General features: G+C 36.9%; 1 pseudogene; it reads right to left on the reverse strand.

The window, feature by feature from the left end:
* Positions 1–5,559: 5,559 nt before the first annotated feature.
* On the reverse strand, positions 5,560–6,199 carry LOC149139251 (putative galactinol--sucrose galactosyltransferase 5 pseudogene; annotated as a pseudogene).
* Between the last annotated feature and the right edge of the window lie 1,077 nt (positions 6,200–7,276).

Here is a 7,276-nt window from a genome sequence, read left to right on the forward strand (position 1 = left end):
AATTCCAATCTGAATGAAGCGTGACAGGCATGTGAAGTTCATGAGCGTCTTTCCAAATAGGGATAGGGCCGCACCAAGATGAAATAATTTTATCCCACGTGAATATACCATTTCTGTAAAGAAAAGGTAACAAACGTTTAGGGATGCATGAGTGCCCATGATCACCAGCAATGGAATCAATGCCGATGAAGACACGGTCGCCAGAGAAAAGGTTCCAACTTAGGCGTTGCAGGAAGTAATGTTGGACTTTCCTAAGACTGAGCCATATAGCAGAGCCGTGGCTAATTCCGATAGATCCCCTCCGATACCAAAAGACAAGATCTTTATCTTGCAGGTATTTTTTCCTAATGGATGAACTCCATAGACCTTCTCCGAAAATGGCCCTCGTCAGCGATTTGCATAAAAGTGCTCTACCGAAAGAACGCATGTCGAGTAGGCCCCAACCACCATACTTCTTTGGCATAGAGATCATTTCCAGTTTCGTTAGGTGGATTTTGATTTGATTGGAACTTCCACCCCAGATAAAATTAGCCAGCAATCGATTTATCTTGAGGATAATGCTAGCCGGAAGAGAGTAAATATGAGCCCAATACACCGCTAACTGCGTCAAGACCGACTGAGACAGAATGAATCTCCCGGCCAGAGAGAGTGTCCTGTGTTCCCAGGCCGAGATTTTTCTAAAGAACCTTTCCAGGATCCAGTGCCAGTCCACACTAGAGTAACCTTTGGCTTTTAATTGAAAGCCCAGATATTTCATGCCATCTTTAATCGATTTTAAACCAATACCGAGCAGATCAGCAATCCATATAACCATTTCCAAGTTTGTATCATTATGGTGAAGAGAAGATTTACCTTTGTTAATATATAACCCAGTGGCCCTCTGGAACCTATTTAGAATCTCGTTGAGGCATATCCATGTCGACCTACACAGCATGGCGAAGATGAGCACATCATCTACAAATAGATTATGTGAAACATAGATACCCCTGCAGATCCTAACCGGCTTGCACCTTTTATCTGCCACGGCTCTGTTTATCTGAAGACTGAGAGTGTTCATAGCTAGAATAAATAAGAGAGGCGAAAGGGGGCATCCCTGGCGAAGTCCCCTTTCCGCAGGAAAAAATGGAGAAGGAATTCCATTAATAAGCACCGAATAATGGACATTTTCTACACAAGACATGATCCAATCAATGGATTGAGAGTTTAGTCCGATTTTAGCCAGCAAACACCTCAAGAATCCCCAATCCAAACAATCGTAGGCTTTCTGCAAATCAACTTTAAGAATGGCCGCATCCATAGATTTTGTTATCATTGAAAACATACATTCCTGTGTGATGGCAACAACATCCAATATATTGCGGCCTTTTAAGAAGGCATGTTGATCCATTGTGAGGAAGGAAGCCAGCGTCGGTTTCAATCTTTCCGCAATAATCTTGGATATGATTTTGAATGATATATTGCATAAAGATATCGGCCGGAAGTCATGAAAAGATTCCGCTTCGTCTTTCTTAGGAATAAGAGCAATCAGAGTGGATGAAGTGTTATGATGAATACTTCCAGATAATCGGGAAGCCTCTACCATCCGCAACAAGTCATCTTTGAGAAGGTCAAAAAAGTGAATATAGAACTCAATGGTCCAGCCGTCCGGGCCTGGACTTTTATCCTTACAAAATGCTTTTAGAATGCCAAGAAGTTCCCCCTCAGTAATGGGCTGGAGAAGACTCGCGATACCATCAGCGTCGAACATAGTAGGTGCCAATTCGATCCCCCAGAGAACATCCTGAATGTCGCAGCGTTCCTTCCTTTTATATTGTGATTTAAAATGCCGCAATGCTTCATTTGTGATATCTTGATGGGATACGTAGTATCCACCATTTCCATCAGAAATTTTCCAGATTGAGTTTTTGACCCGCCTAGCATTTGCAACTTTATGAAAATAACTAGTGTTCCGGTCCCCTTCCTTGAGCCATAAAGCCCTGCTTTTGAGCCTCCATGTGGCCTCCTCCTGAAGAAGAAATTTTTGCTTTCTGATCTCCAATTCCCTTATGCGACATTTAATACTAAGAGGAAGATCATTTGTACAGGTGGAGCCAATGAGTTGGTCCAACTCCAATTGTAAATCGAGAAGCAACTGCCTGTCCCTTTTTTTCCTGTCTTGTTGCCAGTCCTTTGTCACCTGTCTCATTACCACCATTTTTTCCCTCAAAAACATCATTGGAGGGGATGAATCTCCGGCCGATAGCTCCTTCCATGCTTTCAAAATAAGCGAATTGAATTCAGGGACCTCCAACCAAGTCCGATTAAATTTGAAAGGGTAACCCACTCTGATACCCTTCACCCTCCAGCTTAGTACAATAGGCCTGTGATCAGAAGAAAAAGCCGCCCCAATATAAGAGAAGGGCATGCCCATTTTGTCGATGATGCTCGCATGAATAATGAAGCGATCAATCCTTTTTGCAATATAAGCATCGCCCAATCTGTCGTTGTCCCATGTAGGCATCATTTTAGTAGGTGCAATATCCACAAGATTTCTCTATACCACCCCCTCACAATCGCGAGCGAGAGCGACAGAAACTCCAAGCGCGTGAAGTAAGCCAACATTACCTTCCGAGGAGAAACTGAGAGAGCACTTGTTCCAAAAGTGAGTAGGTTAAACAAAACGGAGAACAGATGAGCCACTCCACAGAGATGAGGGGAGTGAAAGGCCAAAAGGCCGAGTGACCAAGAAAATCGCAAACGCAGTGGATGAAATGGTTAAATAGATGGAGATGAAAGGTGCGCGTCCCGGGCCAGGTGTAATGGAAGAAAGATAAACAAGCATGCATGAGCTACCACGAGAAAACGTGTATGGAGCATGTAAGGTAAGGCCGGATTGTGGAGCAGGAACGTGGCAAAATGTCAATGAAAAGGGAGGAGGCCTAGAAATATGTAGCTCTGGATAGGATCATAGAGGTGGCAAGCTCCATTGGCAGACTTTCAGCGGACCGAAAACCTGGTTGGCTCCCTGCGTCAACAGTCGCTCCCGCTCCGGCATCTCCCTCCACACTCACAACATCTTTATTTTATATAATACAAAATGTTAATTTAATACTTAATACTTACTCAAAATAATACAAAATGTTAATATATATAGTTTAATATTTACTCAAAATCTTAATCAAGAAAAGTGGTAGTTTAATATTTACTCAAAATCTTAATCAAAAAAATCTACCTTAAAAAAATTCTATTTACTAATATAATTCATATAATATTTCTATTTTTAAAATATATTTGTTTAAATATGCTAAACCTACGGAATTAAAAATTTACAAATTACATATATCATATATATTTTTTACTTTAGTCTACAAACACAGAAATCATAAATCTTTACATATTTCATTAAAAACTTGCTAAAAACTTTACGGTAAATTTCTTATTACATAAACTGACAAACAGCCTTAAAATTTAGTAGCCATAATATTATGCCATTTTCTAAATCAAAAAGAGATTTTGAACAATAAATTGGAATCTAGAATCTCGATTAGAAATCTGCAAGTTTTAATATATTAACCCTTGAACCAGGGGTTAAATTTGACGGGTGACCCTACCCGTCAAGGAATTTTTTTATGACGTTTTTATTTTTAAACTGCCCATCATATGACTTTTAAAATTTATTTGTACAAGTTTTATCTAATTTCAAATTGTACTCATAATTGTTCAAATTTTTCATTTTTTGTTGTACAATTCGGCTCAAGTCTCATTGCTACACTTTGTTTTGAGACCTGCTGATCATGAATCCCTGCCAATTGTATGCGGCTTTTTCACAGAGGATGACAACTTCAGGAGGGGCATTTACTCGGCGGTTATGGTAGTACCAAGGATGCTTCAATCTCTCTTCCAAATTTAAAAAATTATTTTATTTAGTTTAAATATTATTAATTTTAAATTAATTAAATTTATTATTTTTTAATTTATAAATAAAAATCATTAAATTGCTTCTCCTGGGCTAGGAGGGGCATTTACTCGGCGGTTATGGTAGTACCAAGGATGCTTCAATCTCTCTTCCAAATTTAAAAAATTATTTTATTTAGTTTAAATATTATTAATTTTAAATTAATTAAGTTTATTATTTTTTAATTTATAAATAAAAATCATTAAATTGCTTCTCCTGGGCCAGATTAACTGCTCAAATCTGATAGGTTTCCCACCGTTTAAGAAAACGAAAACAAGAAATCATTATCATATAAATTTAATTGAAATCTCTTCTTATTATTGTAAATTGGATAAATAGAGAATGACCACACGGTCATTCTCTAGACATTTACATGCCCAAAAAAACTGCAGAGCGCATTATTTATTGGTGGAATAGCACTAACAACATATACACAGCTCTCTACGACACCACGACTCTCTTTTAATCAAAACGCAGATTGATCGCCTGACAGAGTCACATAATATTGCAGGGAATTAGAACCAGGTTCTATTCCTGGACAGTTTTGGAAAATTAGGTGACTATGGGGTGTGCCTCTGTTTGGAGTTATCTTAACCCTACTTAATCCTATATTTTATAATGCCTGTCATTTTATGGAGATGTTGTTTACTTAAGGTTATTATGAGTTAAGTGTATCAGTATTCATAATATATTAATTTAAGATAAGTTCTGATAATTTGGTGTAATTGTTTATAAATTTTTCCATAGTCTACCTAGGTCTCATTGTTCTACTACTGGGTGGTTTTCTAGTATAAATTTGTTGACATTCCAAATTTGATTTCTGAATTTTGTATGTATTATATGCTTTAGGTTTTTCAAAAACTAAATTCATTTTTATATGAAAAATAAATCTTAAACAACCAAGAAAAACATAACTTTAATTGGTGAGTACTGCTTTTAAAGTTTTATGGCATCGTTTTCTCTCTTTGGTAGGCTCACTAGGCTGAGTTGGGGCAGGGGCTAGCCTCATAAATTTGCTGTATATTAATTGAAGCTAATAACTATTTTAAATTTAGGAATATTTCAAAAAAATGATAAAGCTAACTGAAATAAGTTATTGAGACCCACCAAAAAAATGATAAAGCTAACAGAAGTCGTCCCCTGTACAATAACCCAAAATTTTAGATACTGGAGGTCGTCATTTTGATTACAGCTCTATTTTATTATAAAAAATATTAACCAATAAATTTATCTAAGCCCAAATCAGGAGATTAAGTTAATCTTGAAGATTAATATATTTATTTGAATAAAAAATTAATAGACATATACAGAGTTTCATCAAAATCCAGCTTTTCTACATAATGAAACAATATCCAACGCATGCTGCAGACTCAATAGTCAAAATCTTTTTAAATTCCACCAAAATTCCCATAAATAATTAAAAATAGGTATGTAGTTATACAATGAAAGAAACTCTAAACTAAATACTTTCCTATGAAATTTAAATTTAAGTGAGTGTGTGTTAAGTTTCCTTATCATGGGATTTTGTTTTTTTTGTTTTTGGTGGTCAAAATTTTTTCAAAATGTAAAAAATTGTAGAATACATTTCTAAAATATAAAAATGATGAAACGCTCTTTACTGTAAAAATTTCTTTCCAGACTTTTGGAAAAAGCGAAATTGTAGCTTCTTACGACAACGTGTGTAAAAGATTGGCAGAGCACGCTTTATCCATGAGAAAATTGTCTGTTGATAAAAAAATGCGAGGTTTTAAGATGGCTTACCAACTCGGCCTACGCAGATCTGGTCTGTGCCGAGGTAGACGAAATCGCTGCCATGCTCCATGCTGGCGATAACTCCATTTCCATTAAAGTGCTTGCGCACAGAAGCGCTCAAACCCTCGAAATAGGCTTTATTTAGATCAACCCGACCGCCCAGCTCTTGGCACAGTAGCTCCAGGACCTGTGAATAAAATAAGATAGCGGGTTAATTACATACAATTGACTTTAATGTCAAATAGATTATGAAAAAAAGGTAAAATAAAATTGATAAAATGAGGCACGAACATGAATAACGTCGACTTTAACGCCATCAATCCCCGCCAATTTCCGATTCACCTTGTAAGAGGCTTGTAACTTGTTAATTAAGTTTCCTGTTTCCATATGATATCTTTCCATATCTTGAGACTTGAACACGCGGGCGGCGGAACAGTCACCAGTGGTAAATGCTCCAGGCTCAGAATTTATTTCCATTCGTGAAAGTTGGTGGACGCGTGACGCGTCACGCATTTGTAGTCTCTAGACTCTGGGTAACGGCAGTTGCAACTTGCCCCCGCCGCCCGCGGGCCGCCAACTTACAGCCTACTAGTACAGCCAGTGAGCCAACTTACAGTCTACAGTCACTTCAAAGTTCAGTCTTCACTATTTATACCTATTACCGATCCCGACTTGGATGTTATATATATATATATATATATATCAAAAAATTATTAAAAAAAACTTAAAACTTTTCATTTACAAACATGCCCGTCAAATTGACGGTTTTAAAAATTAATAGCAAGTTACCGCTGACGTGGATATTTGAAATGAGAACGTATTTTACGGATAAAAGACCTAAAAACGGGCAGACGGGCGTCAAATTTAACCCCTGCCTTGAACCGTGAATCTAATATTCAGTGCACCGTACCGAACCCGAATTGTCGTATTAATTGGCAAATCGAATCCAACCGGCGAATTTTCGAATGTTTTTCGGCAGTACGGCCGAATTTGGTAAATATGCTATGAAGACTCTGCATTCTGCGACCTCTTGGCAAATCTTTCGATCACTGTAAACACGAAATGGGACATTAATTAAACTAACGAGCAACAGAATAACATAAAACTCCACGTTATAAACCAGATTATAAGCATTAAAGTTATAAACCAGATTGAAAACTCCACGTTTATCCAAAATATATTATTTGTTTAGGATTTATGGTACCGTCACTAATGTTCCGTTGAACGATTGCAACGTCAGGAAATCTTCCTTTGGAAGAAATGAATGGTGGTCCACACAAAACGAAAGAAGAAATGAATGGTGGTCCACACAAAACGAAAGAGTGCAATTATTGAATGGTAACGAAGTTGTAAATTGAAACGAATCTGGTCATTTGAGACTCCACTCTCTACACATAACTTTTCCACAATCGTCCATGTTTGTACAGATTGTTTTTCAGAGAGATGTTTGTACAGATTGTTATCGAAACAAAAAGACACAAGGACATCATGCCACATTATATTAATTTATTTAATCTAATTATAATATGCAATATTTAATTTAATCTAATCTAATTATAATATGCAATATTATTCCATGCATTAATTTAA

This window comes from Pinus tabuliformis, chromosome X, assembly GCF_031772625.1.
Source record: "Pinus tabuliformis cultivar Carrire ecotype Pingquan chromosome X, CPIR1, whole genome shotgun sequence".
NCBI classification, from domain to species: Eukaryota; Viridiplantae; Streptophyta; class Pinopsida; order Pinales; family Pinaceae; genus Pinus; species Pinus tabuliformis.